The following is a 27079-nucleotide window of genomic DNA, read 5'->3' on the forward strand; positions in this document are numbered from 1 at the left end:
CAGGCACTTAGGATTTTGCTAAGTCTTTTTCCTGATGTTATTTCGATGCCATGTAAACTTGTTGCTACCATGAGATCCATGCTTATTTTGAGATACTTCAGAAAGTATGTTTTGAACATGTGGTTATTCTCTATCCAGGCATGCCTCTGGTTGAAATTATGGAGTACTCTAGCATGTCAGTTTCTTGCTCTACCTTTGTCAAATATTATTCCTGGCAGATTGTTAACATGTTATTCAACTTTGTCATGGGTGTTGTTAGTGATCCATGTAACCTATGAGCTTACTCTTGCCATTATTAGAATCTTGAACATGTCTTATTACTGTTTGTATGCTTGTGTTGTCATGTAATGCTTTGTGGTGAGTGACATGAGCTTGCAAAGTTGCTATCATGAATTTGTTTCTGCCATGTCCTGAAATTCCAGTCTGAATCTTTTTATAAAACTTGCTATGTTTGCATGGGTGTAATCATATTTTCTGTGCTTTTTTGGCTAATGATCAGTAAGGGAGTTTTGTTAAGTGTGTTTAGTACTAGCATGCCATGCCTTTGTTTGTCATGATATTTTCTTGTAGGATGTCGTTTGCTTGCTCTAAACATTGCTTCCTGACGTTGTTTTTGACATGCTAGTATTTTCTCTAAGTCCGTGAAAATGATATCTTTTGCACTTTTGCCATGCTTGTTTGAACCTGTTCTAGTGTGATTTAGCCATAGCTCAGTGTTCATGTTTTGTCGAGCATCTCTTGTAAATTAGTGCCATGTGCTTTTTTGCTATGTTAGAGTGCAGTAGCTTAGTTTCTTGTTGCATTCTATGCGCTATCATGTTGTTAATCGCATATTTGCATCATCTTTGTATTGCTTGTCATTTGCAAACCGTGCATCCGTTTCCGGGGATCCTTATATCGATTTCGACCGAAATCACATCATCTTTCCAGTGCCATACTTGGTTTGCCAAGTAGATGCCTTGATCATTCTTTCCCTTCCGGAGCACGCATATGCATTGCATATCATATCTTGCATATCATGCCATCTATTGCGTCATGTTGCTTGTGCATTGCACCGTGATTGATGGTTGTTCCGTTGCTTGTATTGTTTCTTTGCGTAGAGCCGGGAGACGATTATGTGAACGAGGAACCTGATGAGTACGCTAACGAGGAGCAAGCTTTCGACAACTTTGAGAACATTGCAGGCAAGATGACCATACCCTCGAAATCACTTCTATCTTTGCTTGCTAGTGGTTCGTTGTATCGCTATGTCATGCTACCTACCACTTGTTATATCATGCCTCCCATATTGCCATGTCAACCCTCTAGCCCACCTTCCTACCAAACCGTTGTTTGGCTAAGTTACCGCTTTTGCTCAGCCCCTCTTATAGCGTTGCTAGTTGTAGGTTGTTCCATGTTGGAACATGGATAGGTTGGGATATCACAATATATCTTATTTTTAATTAATGCATCTATATACTTTGTAAAGGGTGGAAGGCTCGGCCTTTTGCCTGGTGCTTTGTTCCACTCTTGCCGCCCTAGTTTTCGTCATACCGGTGTTATGTTCCTTGATTTTACGTTCCTTACGAGGTTGGGGTTATGGGACCCCCTTGACAGTTCACTTTGAATAAAACTCCTCCAGCAAGGCCCAACCTTGGTTTTACCATTTGCCTACCTACCACCTATACCTTTCCCTTGTTGTTTCATTCATCTACCTTTATATAAGTGGCTTCTCACCTTAATGGACGTGTGATGTTAACTTTGGAATTCATTCGTTCATCCTTCTTCGAATGTTTATTGTGAAGACTATATGTTGCAATTTCTATCCATTGATTCAGCTTGTCTATCTGTCTATCAAGATTCTAACGGATGTCACCCTCTTCAGGATGGCTCCCCCAGCATGTCTGAATCCGGAACGCAATGATGGGAGTCAGGCAAACCCTCCGCCACCACCTCCACCTCCGGAGGCATGGCAAGCTGTCATGGCAGCCACCAACCCCAACACCCAGATGCTTTTGCAACTCTTGCAAGAGTGCAACCAAGGTCAAGGCAACCAAGGAAATCAAGGCGAAGGGAATTTCAACAATCAACCTCAGTTTGCTACCCTCAACCAGTTCCTTGCAAATCAGCCGAAGTCTTTCAGCAACTGTGTCGATGCCGTAGACGCCGATGATTGGCTCGTGGACATCTGCAAGAATTTGAATGTAGCAATGTCAGGCCTGAGGACTTTGTCAAGTTTGCTTCGTTTCAACTCAAGGACCAAGCTACTGATTGGTATCAACAATGCAGAGATTCCAGGGGAGGTCCTGTGATTACCTGGGATGATTTCCGCCGAGAATTCAAAGCTGATCATATTCCAACAAGTGTTGTTGAGAGCAAGCGTGGGGAGTTCCGCAATCTCAAGTAAGGCAGCATGTCCGTGTATCAATACAATATCCAGTTTCAGAAACTTGCTTGCTTCGCTAAACAAGACGTTCTTGATGAAAAGAGCATGATCTATCAATTCAGAGGTGGCCTCAGAGAAGATCTGCAGTTAGCTCTTGTTCTTGTGGAGCCTACTGAGTTCGATCAATTCTATAACCTGGCCCTCAAGCAAAAAGGTGCTCAGCTCAAGTGTGAGGCTTCAAAGAAGAGAGTCAGGGATGCATTTCAGTCTTCTTATTCCTCACAAGTGGTAGCTAAGCAACATAAGTTCTGGCTTCCTCTGCCTCCCCCGTTTCGTCAGCCCTACCAGCAGAAGAACAAAGGTGGCCATGGATCTTCCCACCCACCCAACCCAGGCTATCAGAACAAGTCCCAGTCTCAAGCTACAAGGTCAAGTGCTCCTTATCATCGTCCGATCTCAGAAGTGACTTGCAACAAGTATCAGCAGAAAGGTCACTATGCGAACAAGTGCTTCAACCAAAGGCGCCTTCCGCCTCCTCCTCCCGTGAGATCTTCAAGCAATGCAGTGGTCAAGCATAATCCCAAGTCTGCAAGGGTAAACATGGTGAATGCAGCTCAAGCGGAGGATTCTTCTCAAGTGATCATGTGTAATCTTCCAGCTAGTGATATTCCTGTAAAAGTCTTATTTGATACCAGTGCATCTATTTCATTCATATCAAGACCTTTTGCATCCTTGCAATTTGCATATTGTCGATCTCCCTAAGCCGATAGCGGTTTCCTCTCCAGGTTTGTTCATGAACACCAAAATGATGGCTCCGGATGTTGCCATCAAGATGGAAAACTATAAATTTCTGTCTTCTCCAATGGTACTTGGCGACTCTGATATTGATATAATTCTCGGCATGGACTGGCTCTCCAAGCACAAAGCTCAATTTGATTGTGCCGCCAGGGAGATTCAATTGACACACTCTTCTGATGATGTGATCATCTATGCCGCTCGTGATGAAACCATTCGATTTTTTCTCTCAATGAGAAGGGCGAGTTGGATGCCATCTCTCAGATTCCAGTCATTTGCGAGTACCAAGATGTCTTTCCAGAAGAGCTTTCGGGAATGCCTCCTCACCGGCCAGTTGAATTCGTTATCAATCTTGATCCTGGTACGGAACCCGTTTGCAAGCATCCATACAAGCTTGGACCAAAGGAGCTGAAGGAATTGAAGAAACAACTCGATGAACAAGAGCGTCTGGGTTTGATCAGACCGAGTTCATATCCGTGGGGTTGTGGTGTTATTTTTGTCCAGAAGAAGGATGGCATGAACCAACTTTGTGTCGACTACCGTTCATTGAACAAGAAGACAGTAAAGAACAAGTATCCACTTCCCAACATCAATAAGCTATTCAAGCAACTTAAAGGTGCTAAAGTATTCTCCAAGCTTGACCTCCGTATGGGTTATCATCAGATTCGCATTCGTGAGCAAGATATCCCCAAGACAGCATTCAGAACAAGCTATGGTCCTTATGAATACACTGTCATGTCTTTCGGTCTTGTCAATGCTCCTCCAATATTCTCTCGCATGATAAACTTCATCTTCAACCCTTACACAAATGAATTCGTCCTGGTGTATCTCGATGATATCTTGGTCTTCTCCAAGAATAAGAAGGATCATGCCAAGCATTTGAGATTGGTGCTCGACAAGCTCAGAGAGCATCAATTCTATGCGAAGTTTTCCAAACCCAGACATCCAAATGTGAGTTTTGGGTTGATGAAGTTCTTTACCTTGGTCATATCATCTCTACCAAGGGCATCACTGTTAATCCCAAGAAGGTGTCTGCAATTATGAACTAGGAACTTCCTCAGAATGTCAAGCAGCTCCGCAGTTTTGTTGGACTTGCGAGCTATTGCCGAAGATTCGTTGAGAATTTCTCTAAGATTGCAAAGCCTCTTTCCAACCTCCTCCAGAAGCATGTCAAGTATGTATGGACACATGAGTGTGACGTTGCTTTCAACACCCTCAAAGAGAAGCTTGTCTCAGCTCCTGTCTTGACTCCTCCTGATGAATCCTAGCTTTTCAAAGTTTTCTATAATGCCTCTTTGCAAGGTCTAGGCGCCGTGTTAATGCAAGAGAAGAAAGTCGTGGCTTATACCTCTCGTCAGTTGAAGCCCAACGAAAGGAACTACCCCACTCACGATCTTGAGTTGGCGGAAGTTGTCCATGCATTAATAACGTGGAGAATCTCTTGTTGGGAAGGCAAGTGGACATTTTCACAGATCACAAGAGCCTCAAGTATATCTTCACTCAACCCAACCTCAACCTCAGGCAAACTCGATGGGTCGAAATGATTCAAGAGTACAATCCGAGTATTGAATATACTCCAGGCAAGGCCAATGTGATTGCAGATGCTTTGAGCAGGAAGGCTTATTGCAACAGCTTAATTCTCAAGTCATTCCAACTGGATCTTTGTGAAGCTTTCCGCAAACTCAATCTCCAAGTTGTTCCTCATGGTTTTCTTGCCAACCTTCAAGTCACTCCTACTTTGGAATACCAAATTCGTGAGGCACAACTCCTTGATACCATGGTGAAGAAGGTGAAACACGGTATTGCCAAGGGCCAACCCAAATAAAAGTGCTATCGCATTGATGACAAAGACACTTTATTCTTTGAGGACTGGATTGTGGTTCCTAAAGGTGATCTAAGGAAGGTCATAATGAACAAGGCGCACAATTCTCTTCTATCCATTCATCCTGGCAGTTCGAAGATGTACCATGACCTCAAGCAGTCGTATTGGTGGACTCGAATGAAGCGAGATATTGCTCAATTTGTGAATGAATGTGATGTCTGTCGAAGAGTGAAAGCAGAACACCGATGACCAGCTGGTCTCCTCCAACCTCTTGCTATTCCAGAATGGAAGTTTGATCATATCGAAATGGACTTCGTTACTGGATTTCCTAAGTCCAAGTGTGGGAATGATGCTATCTTCGTTGTCATTGACAAGCTTACTAAAGTGGCTCATTTCCTTCCAATCAAAGAATCTATCACAGCAGATCAGTTGGCAGAGCTATACACCTCCAGAATTTTCTCCTCGCACGACATTCCACAATTGATCTCTTCAGACCGTGGAGGCATTTTCACTTCTAAGTTTTGGGACTCCTTCCAGAAGTCCATGGGCACCAACATTCACTTCTGCATAGCTTTCCATCCTCAAACAAGTGGCCAAGTCGAGCAAGTCAATCAAATCCTCGAAGATATGCTCGGAGATTGCGTCATCTCTTTCGGTATGAAGTGGTAAGATTGTCTTCCATGTGCTGAGTTCTCCTACAACAACAGCTTCCAAGCGAGTTCGGGCAAGGCCCCATTCGAAATTCTCTATGGCAAGAAGTGCCGTACTCCTCTCAATTGGTCAAAGACTGATGAACGCCAACTTCTTGGCAATAACTTGATCACAGAAGCTGAAGAAATGTTAAAGTCATCCGTGAAAATCTCAAAGCCGCGCAATCACGCCAGAAGAGTTACTATGATAGCAAGCACCATGACTTGGCTTTCGAGGTCGGAGACCATGTCTACCTTCGCGTCTCTCCAATGAAAGGCACTCGTCGCTTCGGTATCAAAGGGAAGCTTGCCCCTAGATACGTGGGTCCTTTCAAGATCATTGGCAAAAGAGGTGATCTCGCCTATCAACTTGAGCTTCCGTCCAACTTCGCAAACATGCACGATGTATTTCACGTGTCACAGCTTCGCAAGTGCTTCAAGACCCCCGAGCACACTATCAACTTCGAAGAGATTGACCTCCAAGAAGATGTGTCTTATCATGAGCATCCCGTTGCTATTCTTGAAGACACCGAGTGCAAGACTTGCAACAAGTCAATCAAATTCCTGAAAGTGAAGTGGTCACACCATTCTGACCGAGAAGCCACCTTGGAACGCGAGGACCACCTCCATTCCGAATATCCGGAGTTCTTTCAGTCCTAGATCTCGGGACGAGATCCTCTTGTAGTGGTGGAGTGTTGTAACACCCCGGATGTAACCCTCCATATTTATAACTCCGACTCTTGCCATTTTCGGCTATGTGATATGATATTCCCTCAGTGGTTGGGTTTTTTCTTTCGTTTTGCATTTTATTCATGTCATGCATTTCATCTCATGTCATCATGTGCATCTCATTTGCATTCGTGTTCATCTCATGTATCTGAGCATTTTCCCTATTGTTTGTTTTGCAATCCGACACACCCACATGCACCCGGTGCACCCCTCTTGTCTCTTTTCGTGAGCGGAAGAAAAACATTCTCGGAATGGGCCGAGATTTTTCAAGTGGCCTTGGTACATCACCGGTAGACCTCTTGTCAAATTTCTTTCCATTTGGAGGCCGTTTGATGCCCCAATGATTAACCGGGTAACCGCAAAAGCCTCTTTGGTGTTGCAGCTCAACACCCCTCGAAACAGCCCACTAACCCGTCTAAAACCCCTCCATACTCTCCGTCATTGGATCATGATCGTGTGGGCGAAAACCACACCTCATTTGGACACTCCTAGATCCCTCTACCCATATATATGTGCCCCTCCCCAAAAATTCGCAGTCAAACCCTAGCACCGCTCCCCTCGCGCCACCGGATGTGTCTGCTGGCCACGTATCCTCCACCAATCGGACGCCGCCACGTCAGCCTCGCCGCCGCCGCACCCAACCGGTTTGCGCCACGTGGCCCAACCATGTCCCTTAGCCACCGCGGCCCGAGGCCGGCCCACCCGAGCCGCGCCGGGCCCGAGCCGCCGCCCCGCGCGCCCGAGGCTCCGCCTGCCGGTGTCGCCCTGCTCCACCGCTGCCTCCGCTCACCGGCCCACTCCGCCGCCTCGGCTCCGGACGCCGCCTCCTGCGCCGTGTCGCCTCGCTGGTGTGCCCCCCCGGCGCCGCCGCAGCTCAAATCCGCCACCGCCGACCGGATCTGGCCACTCCAAGTCGCCGGCGAGCTCCTCCCCGCTCCGGCCGCCATCTCCCTCCTCTCCGGCATCAACTCCGGCGACAACCCTGGTGATCCTCGTTATCCGCGCAAACCCTAGATCGAGATCAGAGTGGTATATTTCTCACTGTCCCCGGTTCCCCTAATATTTTTATGCCTCCTTCAAGATGCTATATCTCAATGACCGTAGCTCCGAATCATACATATGATTTGTTGAAATGTTCGTCTCGTTATGCCCTTCATGTTAGTGGCATTTTCATGCATGTTACTATCCATATTGATGCCATCATCCTCGTTGCAAGAGTGCTATAAGATGTTAACTGTTGTCTGTTAATAGAACTTGATGATTTGTCTTTTTCGTTGCATTTCGTGTGTGCATCCTATGAGCATGATGTCTATATGGTTTATTAGTTCCATCATGCCATCTTCACAGGGGTGCAAGTCTTGTATTTTTTATCTATGTGGTGACTAGCACAAGCATGCAAAGTAGGCTCCATGATGTTGTTGTTTTCAGGCAATTAGGATTTTGCCAAGTCTTTTTCCTGATGCTATTTGGATGCCATGTAAATTGTTGCTACCATGAGATCCATGCTTATTTTGAGATACTTTAGTAAGTATATTTTGAACATGTGGTTATGCTCTATTCATGCATGCCTCTGTTTGAAATTATGGACTATTCTAGCATGTCAATTTATTGCTCTACCTTTGTCAAATATTATTCCTGGTAGATTGTTAACATGTTATTCAACTTTGTCATGGGTGTTGTTAGTGATACATGTACCCTATGAGCTTACTCTTGCCATGCTTAGCATCTTGAACATGTCTTGTTACTTTTGGTATGCTTGTGTTGTCATGTAATGCCTTGCGGTAAGTGGCATGAGCTTGCAAAGTTGCTATCCTGAATCTGTTTCTGCCATGTCCTGAAATTCCAGTCTGAATATGTTTATAAAACTTGCTATGTTTGCATGGGTGTAATCATATTTTCTGTACTTTTTTGGCTAATGATCAGTAAGGGAGTTTTGTTAAGTGTGTTTAGTACTAGCATGCCATGCCTTTGTTTGTCATGATATTTTCTTGTAGGATGTCATTTGCTTGCTCTAAACATTGCTTCTTGATGTTGTTTTTGACATGCTAGTATTTTCTCTAAGTCCATGAAACTGATATCTTTTGCACTTTTGCCATGCTTGTTTGAACCCGTTCTACTGTGATTTTGCCATAGCTCAGTGTTCAGGTTTTGTCAAGCATCTCTTGTAAATCAGTTGCATGTGCTTTGTTGCTATGTTGAAGTGCAGTAGCTTAGTTTCTTGTTGCATTCTATGTGCTATCATGCTGTTAATCGCAGATTTGCATCATCTTTGTATTGCTTGTCATTTGCAAACCGTGCATCCGTATCCAGGGATCCTTATATTGATTTTGACCGAAATCACCTCATCTTTCCAGCGGCATACTTGGTTTGCCAAGTTGATGCCTTGATCATTCTTTCCCTTCCGGAGCACGCATACGCATTGCATATCATATCATATCTTGCATATCATGCCATGTATTGCATCATGTTGCTTGTGCATTGCACCATGATTGATGGTTGTTCCGTTGTTTGTGTTCTTGCTCTGGGTAGAGCCGGGAGACGAGTTTGTGAACGAGGAAGCTATTGAGTACGCTAACGAGGAGCAAGCCTTCGACAACTCTGAGAACATTGCAGGCAAGATGACCATACCCTCGATATCACTTCTATTTTTGCTTGCTAGTTGTTCGTTCTATCGCTATGTCGCGCTACCTAACACTTGTTATATCATGCCTCCCATATTGCCATGTCAAGCCTGTAACCCACTGTCCTAACAAACCGTTGTTTTACTAAGTTACCGCTTTTGCTCAGCCCTTCTTATAGCGTTGCTAGTTTCAGGTGAAGTTGAAGGTTGTTCCATGTTGGAACATGGATAGGTCAGGATATCACAATATCTCTTATTTTTAATTGATGCATCTATATACTCGGTAAATGGTGGAAGGCTCGACTTTTTTTCCTGGTGTTTTGTTCCACTCTTGCCGCCCTAGTTTCTGTCATACCGGTGTTATGTTCCTTGATTTTGCATTCCTTATGCGGTTGGGGTTATGGGACCCCCTTGATAGTTCGCTTTGAATAAAACTCCTCCAGCAAGGCCCAACCTTGGTTTTACCATTTGCCTACCTACCACCTATACCTTTCCCTTGGGTTCTGTAGACTCAAGGGTCATCTTTATTTTAAACCCCCCGAGCCAGTGCTCCTCTGAGTGTTGGTCCGAAATGGGCAGCCTGCGGGGCCACCTCGAGGAAACTTGAGGGCTGGTTTTACTCGTAGCTTGTCCCATCCGGTATGCCCTGAGTACGAGATACGTGCGACTCCTATCGGGATTTGTCGGCACATCGGGCAGCTTTGCTGTTCTTGTTTTACCATTGTCGAAATGTCTTGTAACCGGGATTCCAGGACTGATTGGGTCTTTCCAGGAGAAGGAATATCCTTCGTTGACCGTGAGAGCTTGTGATGGGCTAAGTTGGGACACCCCTGCAGGGTATTAACTTTCGAGAGCCGTGCCCGCGGTTATATGGTAGATGGGAATTTGTTAATATCCGGTTGTAGAGAAGTTGACAGTTGACTTAATTAAAATGAATCAACTGTGAGTGTAGCCATGATGGTCTCTTTTCGGCAGAGTCCGGGAAGTGAACACGGTCATGGGTTATGTTTGAACGTAAGTAGCTTCAGGATCACTTCTTGATCACTTCTAGCTTCACGACCGTTGCATAGCTTCTCATCTTACTCTTATTTGCGTATGTTAGCCACCATAATTGCTTAGCGCTTGCTGCAGCTCCACCTCATTACCTTGTCCTACCCATAAGCTTAAATAGTGTTGATCTCGCGGGTGTGAGATTGCTGAGTCCTTGTGACTCATGGATACTTCCAAACAGTTGCAGGAGCTGATGATACGAGTGCAGGTGATGCTACCGAACTCAAGTGGGATTCGACGAGGACCTTGGTCGTTACTATGTTTCGTTTCCTGATGATCAGTAGTGGAGCCCAGTTGGGACGATCGGGGATCTAGCATTTGGGGTTTATCTTCCTTTTCTTTTGGATTTGACCATAGTCGGTTTTTGAGTGTATTTTGTCGATGTATGAATTATTTATGTATTATGTGAAGTGGCGATGGTAAGCCAACTCGTTATCCCTTTCTTATTGAGTACATTGGATTGTGTGAATGTTACCCCTCTTGCGACAAAACCACCATGCGGTTATGCCTCTAAGTCATGCCTCGACATGTGGGAGATATAGCCGCATCGTGGGCGTTACAAGTTGGTAATCAGAGCCATCCCCGACTTAGGAACCCCCTGCTTGATCGAATCGCTGACGTTGTTGAGTCTAGAACAAAATGTTTTGAGTCTTAGGATTATATATAACGGAGAGTAGGATTCTTTTTACTCCTCGGTCCCTTTGTCGCTCTGGTGAGGCCTCCTGTCGTAGATTTTTTGTCTTTCCTCTCCTCAAATTTCACGAACAAAAACAAACTGAACTTCCTGGTTGACCTCGCCTCGGCCATCATCGACCCCTACTACATGAAGATGAAGAATGAGAGCAATAAGGACAAGAACGCCAGGCACAATGTGTGGCATGAGAGACTGGATGAACAACATGTCAAGTACGCGGCCATGGATGCGTACACAAGCTACGATATGTACAGGCGGATCGTTGACATGAGGAACTGCCTTCTTCCTGACCCAAACGAGGGATCGAGCCACATAGCAGTGACGGGAGCGTCACAAGAAGTAGATGACTATATGATTGTTTCTCGTACTTTAGAATGCATGCAATTGTTTATTGAGGTGTGTGCGAATGATCTGTATAGTCACTTATGTAGTTGGATGTTTATTTCAGTCACATATATATACATGTTATCTACTGTAGTCAAAGCAAATCACACGGCTTATTAGCACCAATCGTCTGTGTTATTATTGGTCTTCGCACGCATTTCTGATTACGGACCTGTTTGCCGCGTATCACACATATCTTGTTCAGTTGAACCGTTTCCATTCTGTTGCCTAATCACACACAGTTCATCCTAGTAAACCGTATGATGTATATCGCACACGCCTTCATCTGGCTGCCTGTTTCTTTTGTTATTCCTCATCCCAAACAGTTAATTGAACTGAACCGTATGCCCTGCATCGCACACACAACTAAAATCTGAATCGTGTTTGATGCATCCGTCATCGCAAACGTTTTGCACATTTTGACAGGTTTTTTACACCACCGTTTGCGATTATGGCATCGCACATAGTTTCATCGAAGGGTCTCTGATCATAGTGTCGCATTTGGACCATCCTGCAGTAGTGCCACACCCTTCTTGGAATACAGAGATAGGCACCGTCACAAGTTTCTGTGAAATAAATGTGACATACATCCGCTTAATTTGCAGAGAATCTAGCTTAATACCACTTCACCACATTATATTTCTCATATTATTTGAGACATCACCGCATGGAGTCCATAAGTTGTTAACATATCTTCTCTTAGTTGGGGCCATAAAATTTTTCCGTCCATTTTATGGTTCTATGTCACAATACACAGTTGCTAGCAAAGTTCACAGGGAACACATATTCAAATTGATGCATTGACCCTATAGGGCACAAGGATCTTGAAATGGGTCGGCCCAATAAGCTTTTTAAAACCTTTTCCCCTACAAAAAGTAAAAAAGTGTTCATGAACTTGTAAAAGATCATGATTGTTAAAAATGTTTGTTATTTTAGAAAACATGATCGTGTATTAAAAATATTATCAAATTTGAAAAAATATTATAAAATTTTAAAATGGACGTGATTTTTCAAAAAGCTAAATAATTTTTAAATCACCATAACTTTTTAAGGATTCACGAATTTAAAAAATGGTTTGTAGTTTTTAAATGTTTATCAATTTTATAAAAATGTTTGTAAATTAGAAAATTTAATATAGAAAAAGGAAAGAAAAATTGGATAGGAAGGAAAAAACATAAGAGAAACCTAAGAAAACAAAAATAAAAAGGAAAAACTGTTACATGGGTCATCCCATGTGTGGGTTTGCCCTATGTGATATAGAGATAATATGTTGTAGGGTGAAACCCTAAGATGGATCTTTTCACACTAGGAAGGGAAAGAGGGATGAACACCAAGAACACAAAGTGGAATTCACTCCAACAAATCCCAAGTACACATCCACTAGAATAGCAAACACATAGATCCACAAGATTAGAAGCACAATCAAAGGAAACGAGCACTAGGTAAAGTTTGTCCCACTCCTAAGAGATGAGGTCTTGATGATGGTAGTCTTGTCCAAGAGGAGGTCTTGAAATCCACAAGTGGATCCTCTCCTAAGAGGTCTTGATATCAATGGAGTGGTAGAAGGAGCAAAGCTCTCAAATATCTCACATGTATCTTTGCTAACCCTAAACATGACCCTAGGTACGGAATATATAGGCATGTGGACGAAGTGGATGAAGAGGAGGCACAAACATCAATCACAACCGTCCATCCTGTAGAGCCCATGCGCACGGGGTTAGTTGGGCCCGTGCGCACTGGGGTCCCATGTGCATGGTACACGCTTGTGCGCACGGGGGGCTACAATGCTAACTCTCTGAGTAGCCTGTGGGCACGGGGTCTCGGGGTCCCGTGCGCACGGGGTCGCCTGGGACTTGTAGTCTTGCTGCCTTTGGACTCCTCCTTCTTCTTTGGTGACGTGGGGTGCTTCCCTTCCTCCTTGGTGGTGCTCCTTATCTGCTTGCGAGTGTTCTTCTTCGTACCTAATGATACACAGAGCATTTTGGTGAGGTAGCAACCAAGTTCCATGTGTATCCATATGCATGTCAAGTAGGAAGGAGTTCACCTCAGTTTCCATTATGCATGCTCGAGCTCTTGTCGTAGGTCCATGTGGGGATTCATGTGTAGGTGTAGGGTCCATGGGGATGATGGAAGGATGCTCGGCATCATCTCCCCCCTTGGGAGAGATCCGTCCATGGATCGTGATCTTCATCACCATGGTACTTGGCCAAGTCCTTGACATTGATGATGTCGCTTACATTGTATTTGTCGCGTGGGTTGTCGATCTTGTAGGCGTTGTCATTGTAGTGTGCTAGCACCTTGAAGGGTCCATCAGCTCGTAGTAGTAGCTTTGACTTGTGTTTGTTGGGGAAGCGGTCCTTGCGAAGATGAAGCCATATGAGATCTCCCGGTTGGAACACCATCGGTGTCTTGTTGATGTTGAGCTTGGTGGTGAGTCGTTGTACTTGGCGGTCGATTGTTGACCTTGTATCTTCATGCATCTTCTTGAGAAAACTTGCCCTTGTACTCGCATCCATGTTTGCTCGTTATTGGAGCGGAAGAGGTAGAATGTCCAATGAGGACAATGGGTTGAACCCGTAGACAACCTCGAAGGGGGACTTGCCGGTAGTAGAGTGTCGTGCTCGATTGTAGGCGTACTCGACGATGGGTAAGCACTCCTCCCATCCTTGATGTTTTTCTTGATCAACACGTGTAGGAGAGTAGATAGAGTCTGGTTGGTGACTTCGGTTTGGCCATCGATTTGTGGATTATAGGCCTGGAGAATAGTAGATTGATGCTAAGCTTGGCGCATATTGTCTTCCAAAAGTAGCTTAGGAACTTGACGTCGTGGTCCAACACAATGGTCCTTGGCACTCCATGCAACCTCAAGATTTCCCTACAAAAGAGATTGGCAACATGTGAAGCATCGTCTATCTTATTGCATGGAATGAAATGTGCGATTTATGAGAATCCGTCCACAACAACAAATATGGAATATTTTCATTTTTGGGTCCTAGTTAAACCAAGCACGAAATCCATACTAATATCTTCCCATGGTTGATATGGAATTGGAAGTGGCATATGTAAACCATGAGATTGAGATTGTGACTTAGCTTTGCGGCATGTAGAGCACTGGTTGGTGAAGGGTGCCACGTCGTGTAATATCTTTGGCCAAAAGTACTTGAAGGAGAGTGTGTCAAAGGTCTTGTAGCACCCAAAATGTCCCATAAGTCCTTCGCCGTGAGTCTCTTGCAGAAGTAACAAACGAAGCAAAGACTCGGGTATACAAAGCTTGTTAGGGCGCATAAGGTAGCCATTCTTGAGATAATAGTTCTCCCAACAAGTGTTAGCAAGACATTTGGCATAAGGAATCGCAAACATAGGATCATGTGCATAGAGATCTTTAACATGCTCAAAGCCAATGACATTCCACTCAAGTTGAGTAACTAACATGGATTCGTGGGAAAGAGCGTCCGCCACGACATTTTCTTTACCCTTAATGTACTTGATCACATAAGGAAAATATTCAATAAATTCACTCCATTTAGCATGCTATTTATTCAACTTGGTTTGGACCTTAAGGTACTTTAGTGTCTCATGATCATTATGTATGACAAATTCATGTGGGCGAAGATAATGCTCTCAAACATGCAATACTCACACTAAAGCATACAATTCTTTGTCATAGATGGGGTAGCTAATTTGAGCACCAGAAAGTTTCTCGCTAAAATATGTAATGGGTCAATTTTCTTGCATCAAAACTCCACCAATTTCATGACCACTAGCATCACAATGTACCTCAAAATTTTTGTTGAAATTGGGTAATGCAAGAACTGGGGCATGTGTAGGAAAAGATTTGAGCTCATCAAATGCGGTAGATTGAGATGGACCCCAAACAAAAAGTGCATTCTTCTTACTTAAAGCATGCCATGGTGCGTCAATAGTGCTAAAGTCTTTCACAAATTGTCGATAAAACCCGCTAGACCAAGGAAACTACGCACTTGTTCCAAATTAGTGGGTTGTGGCCAAGTTTTAATGGCTTCAATTTTAGACTCATCAACATGAACACCCTTTGAAGACACAACAAAGCCCAAGAAAATGATCTTGCCAACACCAAAAGCGCATTTTTCCATATTGGCATAAAGACGCTCTTTTCTAAGAGTTTGCAAAATGTGCCTAAGATGATTTACATGCTCTTTGAGGGATTTTGTGGCACCGCGATCCGCATGGAGCAGGGGCCTTCGCACGTAAGCCCAGGATAACACCTGACACACGACAGGTCCATAATACAGCATTCCAGGTACAAGAATATTCATCAAATACATGTATAGAAGATTACATCATTGATGAATACAATTATCTGGCATAGCCCTAAGGCTATTTAAACCGCATCGGAAATCTATTTAAATGGTGAGGGAAGTCTTGGTTTGGTAGCATAATAACTCTGGCTGGGCTCCACAACTCACAGGACTGGCAAGGTTACGGCCTAGCACGACGGGTCAAGCGAACACTTCGGGTATGACCTACAAAACTGGAATGACACGCCAGGTCAATACATTGAATGTACTTGCAAGACAACCAATTATATAACATCCAGACAAGCAGAAGACAAACCAAGAACCAAGTGCATACAACAACCTATCTCATATCAATTACTAAACATGGCATGATAAAAATCAACTAATCATGAACAACTTCATAGCATCTACTAACATGGTGATCACATGGCATATCAAACATGCTTCTAACATGGCAACAATAAAACATAACATATCATCTCAATCATGGCATAATTTTCGCATATCAATCAAAACATGGCATTAAGGCCTTGCCATAAAGGCAAATGTGGCTGCACTGAAAAAGTTCGATTTGGTGGCACTATGACTCGAACCCATTGATGATGGAGGAGGTTTGTTATTATTAAGTCAATTTATTAACTTCTCCATCATCACGAACATGAATGCAACAATGAGCATACATCATACAAATGCTTTAATAAAATATCGAGCTTCTCAAGTGAACAACTACAACATAAAGAACATGATAATACCAAGTACTAGCATATCAATGGTGCATTACAATCATCATAGCATTTTATAACGATGTCAAGAAAATAAAGTAGAGTAGTGACATGGCATTATCAATAACAACATTCTAATTAGCATGGCAAAAGATATCATGAAAACACAAGCATGCATGATAGGCATAATGAAATGACTGCAAACAAAAATGATAAGAAACAATTGCAACTACACACACAAGGTGCAAGCAAAGTCAACATGCAGGTTTGGGGCTCATGATAAGAGGTTGGCTTGCCTGGGGTCGACAAATACTCCGGGAAGAAGTGTGAAACGATTGCGAAAAGATTTGCTGGAAACATTTCTCTCTCGGAGGGGGCTGTTTATAGGAAGGGGCAAAATGGTCATTTTCAGATTGTGCAAACATCAAGAAAATGGTCCCATAGAAAAGGGTTCGACGAACAGAGAAATTGAGCGTTGGAATCACCTCATTCGTAGTTACGGGTAAAAAGATACGGACGTTTAAAGCTCAGGGACTAGTCTGTAAAATACTTCTACAAACAAGTCCCTGGTAGTTTAAACAGAACGTGTCTTTCCTGAGAATACGTTTTCCAGAGAGGAAAATGTATTTTCGGCCGAAGAAGAGGAAGAATACGCTTTCGGTGACTGAAAGCACCCTCTCCAGGAATACGCTTTCGCGTGGGGAAAGCGGCTTCACGGCGGGGGCGCGTCCACTTATCTGACGTGGCCAGCGGGGGCACGCCCTACGGTCGCCGACAGGTGGGGTCATGCGGAAAGGGGCCCCCTGGCCTGGCTTCTTCTTCCTCCCGCTCGGGATCGAGCGATGCATAGGGAGGGGATTGCCCCGACGGCGATCGCCGGCGACTCCGGCCACCGCTCGCGACGGCCGACCTACCTAGATGCTCAGCATGAAGAGGCACATCTCGGGGTGATAGCCTCTGCCGCTGATGAGCGCCGGACTGGCCGCAGTTGAGCTCGCGGCGGGAAGGAGCTTCGGTCGCCGGTGAAGTGGGGGCTACGATGGAGGAGAGGAGAGGCCAAGGCCACGGGGAGGCTCGCCGGAGCATGGAGATGCATTGGTGGAGGTGGAACAGCGAGGGGAGATCGGGATCACCGGAATCTAGAGAGACCCGAGGCGGTGACCACGGCGGCGGTGGAGGTCGAGGAGAAGCTCTGGGGCGAAATGATGAGCGTGGGGAGGCGTAGAGGAGGGTGAGGAAGCTGATGAAGTGCTCGAGGGGGTCGCGGTCTCCTTTTATAGCCAGGGCGAGGTGTGGCTAAGCTGAGTGCCGCAGGGCGAGTCCGGCCATGGCTCTGCCGACCGCAGCAATCACGGGGAGGAGGGGGAAGACGACGTGGAGGGTGCGGACGAGTGCCAGAGAGTCACGGAGATGAGCAATGCTCGCAGCCGAGAGGAGGAATAGGACACCGGGGAGGAAGAAGACGATGGCCACAGTAGCGCACTGTTTGGTTGTTGGCACGGCTCGCCGGAGAAGAAAACGAAGGGGGCAAGCAGTCCAGCGGGAAGAGGACATCGAGGGGGAACTCTAGGGCATTAATGGCGAAGCCAGAGCCGGTCGGAGCAGTGCTGCTGACGAGAACGGTGGCTAGACCACCGTTTTGGGCTGGCTACACTCGTGATCACCACGGACAAGGAGCGCTTCGGTTTTTTTACTGATGCCAGCTCATGTCTACCGCATAGTACATCGAAGATAGAGTGTTACTACGGTAAAGAAACGGGCAGAGACAAATTGAGATGGGTAAACCAAGCTCCACAAAGTTTGCTGTTGCAAACTTGGCCACACTCTAGAGAGTAAACCAGAGAGGGTAAAAGGTAAATTTGTTGTCTGAGACGCTTAGGGTAGAAAGGACTACGATCTTGGAAGTTATGAGGTCATTTGGCCAAGTATCTAGCATAGTTGTTGTACAACTGCTAAATCTGACCTAGAAACTAAATCAAGATGAATCACTCATTATGAGTGTTGGATTGGGCTAAAACTTGGCAGAGCTTAATGATTTCGACATACAATGATGTTGTAAAAAGTTCATACCAAATGGTCTTGCCAAAATGGTACTTGTTTCACGAACATCCCCTCTGTCCAGAAACTTGAGAAAATTCCTCAAGGCAAATTGATGACTGAAATGAGCCAAGGTTTTGTGGAGATCGATAATATGGATAGGAGAAGGTCTGGAAAAATTTTCAGCCATAATGGAGCAAGATGTAATACACTTGCATCACAAACTAAAATTTTTGACAAAAACCAAGAATTGCTCCTGTGCTCACATAGTTCAATGAAATGAACTGAATTTAGGTGGAGGCTAATGGTTTGATACACTTGAGAGGATGGAAAAGTTTCATCCCATTTGGAAACTCTATAAAGGTACTTCCTTCACAAAGTTGTGTTCTGGTCAAAAACTTTGAAGAAATTGCACATGGAGCTAGGGTGAATGGATTGGGCTCATATTTGGCATCCATGGATTATTTAACCATGTTAATCACCCTGCCAAATTTCAGCTCCATTGGAATTAGTAATAAAGCACTTCCTTTGCAAAATTTCAGAGAAGGCAGAAACTTGCATTGGATCATGTGCCAAAATTTTGAACTGAGGAACATGAGATTAGGATGGAACTAGTGAATATATAGCAAGGACAAGCTCCACAATTTATGTGGGAATTTTCTCTGCTATAAAAATAGTAGTTCCTTTGGAAAATGTCAAAAATGCAATATTGGCATTAAATAGGAAAAGGCAATTTTCCTTATTTAATTATGGCCAATATACTTGCCAGAGCTTGGATTAGGCAGAAGTATCAACTCCAATTCTCATGAATTTAGGAGATGGCTAGCTATGCCTTTGGATTTTATTCCTCAGAAAGGCCAGAAAAGGAATAAATCACAATTCAAAAATATTGCATGGGACTTAGCAATATTTTTGCATATCCAAGGATCAGAAAGATAGGAGGATCTCTGGGAACAATTGGGAGGATCAACAGATCAAGGAAAATGACGGCTCCTTTGTAAGCACAAAGGAGATATTTTCAGATTCCAAAAATTTGGAATTTAGGGTTTGAGAGGATTTGAGCTGATGCAAAGGAGGTCTTGCCCACTGACAAAGACATGAGCAAGATTTTGAAAGGTTGAAAATGACAAGAATCATCAGAGTCTCCAGCAAACTTAGGGGATTTTTTTTTGAAAATGAGTGCCAGGAAGGAATAACAACACAAAAATTGATAACCCAATTTTGGGGCTGTTACAGATTTGCTAAACACGAGAATATCATCAAAGTAGACCACAACAAATACACCAATGTAAGTATGAAGCACATAATGCATAACACGCATGAAAAAGTACCAGGTGCTTCTGATAAACCCATAGGAATAACTAGCCACTCCTACAAACCAATTTTTTTAAAGCGGTTTTCTATTCATCGCCTTCTTGTATGCGCATTTGATAATAACCACTTTTTAGATCAATTTTTGAGAAAATGGTGGCACCGCTAAGCTCATCTTGCATATCATTAAGGCATGGAATGGGATGCCTATATCAAACGGTAATAGGGTCTAGAGTCGGAACACATGTGAAAACTACCGTCTCTTTTTGGCACAAGAATGACCGGTACGACAAAAGGAATCAAACTTTCACGCACATGTCCATGGTCAATGAGATGTTGGACTTGCCTTTGTATTTCTTTGGTTTCTTCGGGGTTGACGCGGTATGGAGCCTTGTTAGGAAGAGGTGCACCGGGGATGAGGTCGATCTGGTGTTCAATCCCACGTAGAGGAGGAATACCGGGAGGTAGCTCATCGGGGAAGACATCCGCGAATTCCTGCAACAAATCAGACAACACTAGGGGAAGAGGGTTAGGAGTGTTAGTGTTGTTCACCTCATCTTTGCACACTAGGACATAGTGGATGACACTCGATGGGTTCTCACACACTTCTCTCATCTCTCTTTTTGTGGCTAGGAGGACTAAGTTTTTCTCTCTTGGCATAGAGTCACTGAATTTGGGCTCGTGGTGCTCACTCTCTTTGTGGTGGTTCACTCTCTCACTTGTCTCTCCATGATGGGTGGATGCTTGCTTGTCGACGATCACTTGGCTTGGAGACATAGGTCGTAGCACGTACTCCGTTCCCTTCATCTTGAAGCTATAGTGGTTTGTTCTTCAGTTGTGGATGACGCCGCGGTCGAATTTCCATGGTCTTCCCAAGAGAAGATGGCACACGGACATAGGAACCACATCACCTTCCAAGGTGTCCTCATACGTGTTGGTCTTGAAAGAAACTTGCATAGTGTACTCCACTTGTATGGTGCCAGAGTCGCTAAGCCATTGGACCTTTTAGGGGTGATGACGCTTCTTTTTGACCAATTATAGCTTGGAACATAGCCTGTCACTTGCCAAGTTGTGGCAACTTCCTCCATCGATGATGACTTTCACGGAACGTCTGTTGATGCCGTCCTTGGTCTAGAAGATGTGACACCTTTGGTCTTTGTCTTGCTGGTGTTGAAGTGTCAAGACCTTGGAGACCACGAGAGCGGGACTTGAGTCATTTTTGCAATAGACTTGAGCATCTTCTTGATTCACTTGACGGTGCATGGCGACATGCTCGAGAGCTTCCATCTCGTCATCACTCATGGAGTCGTACGTGCTATCATCATTGGCGATCATGGTTCGCTTGTTGATGCATTGGAAAGACTTGTGTCCACGGCCACCACATGTGAAGAACTTGATATAACTTGTCTTGACGGGATCATCCAGTGTGCCGATGATGGGGGAGTCTTGGACTTGTAGTTGCTTGCTGGAGGATGTGTCGAGGAAGGCGTCGCTTGCTTGGAACTTGACTTGTCGCCAGTACATGGTGATGCTCTAGTCGAGGTAGGAGGTGTCGTAGTTGACGGGGCTTGAGTGTATGAGCCGTAGTTCTTGTAATTGTAGTTGGAGTACTTGAGGTCTTCTAGCACTTGTCGCTCAGCCTTAGTCGCTTGATGAACTAGCTCGAGAAGGTTGGAATAGGGTTGGAAATCAGCAATCTTCCATATTGGGTGGTTGAGTCCGTTCAAGAAGCGTTCCATTGTTTGCTCATTGTCTTCTTTGACATTAGCTTGTATCATGGCAATCTCCATTCTTGATAGTATTCTTACACCGTCATCGTGCCTTGCTTGAGGAGTTGTAACTTCTTGAAGAGATCTCAGGTGTAGTATGTAGGCATGATGCAAGCTCGCATGACATCCTTCATTTGTGTCCAAGTGGTGATGGGTGGCTCGTCCTTCTCGTCGCGTCACTCGATCACTTGCTAGGACGTAATCTTGAAACTCGAGGGATGAAATGCCGATCTTCTTTTCCTCGTCGTAGTTGTGAAGACGGAATATCTTGTCGACTTTCAATGCCCATGAGGGATACTCCTCCGGACCATTGTTTCCGGAGAACTTGGGCATGGTGAACTTGAGCTTGTCGTAGTGGAGTTCTTCATCATAGTGACGGTGGTGATGTTGCTCTTGGCGTGGAGGAGGGTCTTCAAGCACTTGATCCGCTTGGCATCACTCTTGACGCAGAGGAGGACCTTCGTCGTGGTTGCGCTCTTGGCGTAGAGGAGGTCGAGGCATATGTGCTCGGTTTTGCCTTTCTTGTTGTTCTTCACGTCGGACGACTTCTTCTTGTCATGCTTGACGAAGTGCTTCCTCTTGCTCATGAACTTGATGGTTGCATTCAGTGATGGCTCGAGTGGACTCTCGGAGTGCGTCTTGAGCCGCTTGAGCTTGAGCTTCATGACTTTGTTGCTCTTGCCGGATTGCATCGCCATCTTGAGATGCTTGACGTGGACAACGTGGTGGTAGTTGTTCTGGATCCATGGTTTCTCGTTCTTGGCGTCGCGCCATCTCACATGCTTGAACTTGTTCTTGTAGGCCATTGCCATGGAATGGATTTTCTTGCGCTTGGCAGTCTTGAGTGTTGTCACATCGAGGAGGACTCACATCGGAAGAGGAATATGACGATGAGTGGCGACTTGAATGATGTCGTCATGGTGAAGAGGTTAAGGAAGACGCATGGCTCACGATCATGTTGCAGAATTCATCCATTTGTTTGGAGAGCTTGGCATCCAAATAGTGTCGTTGTCTTGCTTCTGATTGTCGTAGATCAGTGGCAAGTTGCTCGATGCAATCACCCAAAGCTTCACTCTCTTGATGTAGAGCTCGTTATGCAATGAAGAAGTGGTTCTTGGTGACGTAGTCGCATCCGTCATCTTGATCCTCGAAGAGCAGGCTCACCATAGAAGTAGGCCTGTCCATCATGTGGAAGTGTTGGTGAGTAGGAAAATGGGAGAACAAAACAAAAGTTACCTTTTCCGAAGATTGTGGATGTAACAAGTACGATCCCACGTGATGCTATAATAGTAGAATTGGTACCGGGGTTTATTTCTCACACCTACAAGTAAAAGGCTTATGGAGTATCTTGGTTAGGAAGTGGCACAAATAATTCAAGCAAATGTTAGTCAAGAAGTTGAAAAAGTTGAGAAGGTTCACAAATCGCAAGTAAGACAAATAGATCAAACCCAAGGATATCACTAGGAACACACACACACACGGAAGATAGATGGGATCCGCACAACCAAGGAATGAGCTCTAAGAGGTGGAACCATGGAAATGCTTTTGTTGTACGGATACTAGAGAGACACTAGCTCGATTGCTCTAATGGGCTAGATACGCTAGTGCACCAACCTAAGATAGAAACGGGGCGTATACTATCCCAGGTATGCTTATGTATGTATGAACCGAGATGATGAACTACGCAAAGTGGCTCAATGCTATTGCTTACAACACTACAAAAAAAGACACATCTGTGACATTATGGGCCGAACAAATTTTTTGTCATCATACTTATGACACTTCTATGACAAAAAATCATGACATAAAATGGGCTTTTCGTCCTGGGCGGGCTGGGTATGCACCTGCATGACATTCTTTGGGCCATCCATGACATAAAAAATCGTGGTAGAAGTGAGGGCGAGGAAATATTGGTGGAGTTCCCGATTAAGGTGGGTTGGTCGGGGCCAAGCGATGCACTGTGGTTTGCGCTTTTCTCTCGTACGCACGCGTGGTGCGAGCCGTGTCGCTATAACTAAACCCAAGCAAGAGGTGTTCACTTTACTGAACTTGAGCGATCACATGCTGCTACGTACTGAAGCCGATCGATCGATCCCTTCACTGCTAATTGAACCCGATCGACTCCTTCGCTGCTAACTGAACCCGATCAATCACTTGCTGCTTAGTGAAGCCGATCGGAACCCCCGTGCGAGACGCAGCTAGCCGGTTGGGTTGCCTCTGGATGAACAATGTCTGTTGCTGCCACGTGTGTGATACGTAGAACAAGTCGAGATGTGGTGAGTCGAGCCGGTTGGGTTGGCTGTGGATGAACAGTTCCCGGTGGGGGTTGGATGAACAGGAGCCCGGCCGTGTGTAGGCAGTTTCCGCTAGATGAACATGACCCCATGGTAGTACGCGGTTGCCGCTGGATGAACAGGACCCCATGGTAGTATGCCGTTGCCGCTGGATGAACAGGATCCCGAGGTGGCCGCCACACACGTAGCTGTGTGGGTGGATGAACATGACCCCGTGGAGTCCTGCTTTGCGGTATGCCACACACCCCTCCGATGAATAGGACCCCGTTTCGACTGTAGGAGGTTGAGAGAAGTATGTTTCCTCTGTTTTGCGGTACGCCAGACCCCTTGCAATGAACAGGACCCCATTTCGACCGTACCAGTTGGCGAGCAGTCTGTTTCTTCCGTTTTGCGGTACGCAAGACCCCTCCCGATGAATAGGACCCTGTTTCAACTATAGGCGGTCGAAGAGAACTTTGTTTCCCCCGTTTTGTGGGACGTGAGACCCCGAGTTGATGAACAGGACCCGGATTGGGCTGTTCCGTCCAAGTCGATTGGCTCCCGATGAACATGACGCATTCCGACCCACTCGCTTGCCTCCTGATGAACACGCCGCGGTTTCCTCCGTTCCAACCCAGTCGGTTGGCTGCCGATGAACAGGACACCGTCACTGTATGCGTTCGAGATCCCGCCCGTATGTACGTATGTACGTACGTATAGTCGTATTTAATTTCTTGCAATGTGGCTGTACGTACGTGTACACGATTTATACATGACTGCCTCAACTTCTACGTCACACGTGCCGCTCCTTGCTCGGCCACAGTTCATCCTTATAGAGAGACCGGTCGACCAGTATGTACGTACACATTCCACCCGCAAAAAAAATGTACGTACACATTCGTGACCAGAGAGACAACCCTACATATGGTTCGACCGGGTGGGTCCCAGCTGTTAGGGAGGATAAGGAGGCACTTCCTTGCGTGCGAAGAAATAGCTGATGGGTCCAAGCTGTCAGGGGAGGAATCATTTTTTGCCCGTAATAAGGACGCACTTCCTTGCGTGCGAAGATGTAGCTGGTGGGCCCATCTGTCAGGGGGAGAAAACATTAATTTTCAGGGTAAAAAGGATGCAGTTGCATGCATGCGTCCATGGGTGTGGTGCGTCCCCACTGTCAGCCTCTCCACGTACAGTCATCTTCTGATCACTCTCGTTTGTTAACCATGTTGACCACACCATGCCGAGCGCACCAAGGCCTGTGGACGACGGCGAGGCCCTAGACTAGAACGACCCAGAGATGGGGAAGACGCGACAGTGGAATCGCAGACGGAGAGGAGTGGGAAACTTGTCTGGTTTGGGTGCGGGGTGGGCCTACACTCGGCAGAGAATAACAGGAGGTGCGGAGGAGTTGAGGGATGGCCGGACCATTGGTGGGGTAGAGTTTCCCTGTGAGGCGCGTGAAACAGTGCCGTTGGATGCCGGAGGCTGGAGCAGGCAGTCCCGTCAACGCTCGAGGAAGAAGACGAGAGATTGAAGAAGAATGCCGCCCGTTGGATGTAAATCCAATGCCTTGCTTAGGCTTCACCTTTGTATTTTTTTGCGGAAGTGCTTAGGCTTCGACCTACTGGCCCATATGTCAGCCAGTCCATTTGATTTTCTAGTCCATTTGGTGGGCCAAGTGAAACAATGATGTAGAGTCTATGCAGCTCGTTTATGTATTATGTTAGAATTTAAAGCCCATTTGCATTTCTTTCGAAACCCACAGACTCGCTAGCCTAGGTGAAAATATCATATTGGTCTGGACGGAGAAATGTTATAAAAACATAAACACATGATTGCACGTCAATTACTGATTGGTCAGTAAAATCTTTGCAAGCTTATGTATGCAATCACTAAGAGTTAACTTGCCAAGTTATATATAAACAATTATTATTATTTTGTAAGAACTTTTGATTTACAAAATAAAATATCATTTTAATTTGATGAGTTAATAGGACGCGGGCTATTAAATTTTTTATGCTAGACGTGGGACAGTTGAGTTGGTTCTAGGGAAAACTACTGGGAGAAAACTCAGATTACATCAAAAAACAAAGTGGGAGAAAATTCAGATATAGGAATAATAAAAAAACGAAAATAAAGGAAGTGGGAAGGTCTATACAATGGTTGGGCGAACGACAGGTTTAATGGAACCTTATGTTGTTTCTATTATATGCATATATATATATATATATATATATATATATATATATATGTACTAAAATAAGATATAAATATAAATATAAGTATATATACAATTATAGAAGGGAAAACATAGGTTCAGTTTTACATTCTTATAGAAAAATAGAACTGAGCTGTGCGTTGTCTTGAAAAAAACAAATATAACTTGGGTTGCTGATGTTATAGACAAGCTAGGCTAGGAGGCCGAGAGGCCGCTTGATACCCGCTCGACCACAAAAAAAGTTGAAACTTGCTGGATCAATTGTGTCTGCATGTGTAGGATCGAAAGTATGTCTAGAGGGGGGGTGATTAGACTACTTGACCAAATAAAAATCTAGCCTTTTCCCAATTTTAAGTCTTGGCAGATTTTAGCAACTTAGCACTAGTCAAGTAAACAACCTACACATGCAAGTCTAAGAGTATTGCAGCGGAATATAAAACATTGCACATGAAGGTAAAGGGAGGAGTTTGGAGGGAGCAAACGCAATGTACACACGGAGATTTTTGGCGTGGTTCCGATAGGTGGTGCTATTGTACATGCACTTTGATGGAGACTTCAACCTACGAAGGGTAACGGTTGCGCGAGTCCACAGAGGGCTCCACCCATGAAGGGTCCACAAAGAAGCAACCTTGTCTATCCCACCATGGACATCGCCCACGAAGGACTTGCCTCACGAGGGTATATCTTCACGAAGTAGGCGATCTCCTTGCCCGTACAAACTCCTTGGTTCAACTCCACAATCTTGACGGAGGCTCCCAAGTGACACCTAACCAATCTAGGAGACACGACTCTCCAAAAGGTAATAGATGGTGTGTTGATGATGAACTCCTTGCTCTTGTGCTTCAAATGATAGTCTCCCCAACACTAAACTCTCTCTGATAGGATTGGATTTAGTGGAAAGATGATTTGAGTGGAAAGCAACTTGGGAAAGGCTAGAGATCAAGATTTATGTGGTTGGAATGGGATATCTTGACCTCAACACAAGTGTAGGTGGTTCTCTCCCAGAAAATGTATGATTGAAGTGTAGGCATGTTCTGATGGCTCTCTCCATGAATGAAGAGTGGGTGGAGGGGTATATATAGCCTCCACACAAAATCTAACCATTACACACAATTTACCAAACTTGGTGGGACCGATGCAATTCAAAATGTGAACGTTAGGATTTTTAGTGGGACCGATATGATCAACTCGATGGGACCGATTTCATTAGGGTTAGGTCATAACGTAATCTCGGTGAGACTGATTACACAAACTCGGTGGGACCGATTTTGGTAATAAGCAAACAGAGAGTTGGTCAGGCAAACTCAGTGGCACCGATTCGCTCATC

The sequence above is a fragment of the Triticum dicoccoides genome, chromosome 1A (assembly GCF_002162155.2).
Source record: "Triticum dicoccoides isolate Atlit2015 ecotype Zavitan chromosome 1A, WEW_v2.0, whole genome shotgun sequence".
NCBI lineage: Eukaryota > Viridiplantae > Streptophyta > Magnoliopsida > Poales > Poaceae > Triticum > Triticum dicoccoides.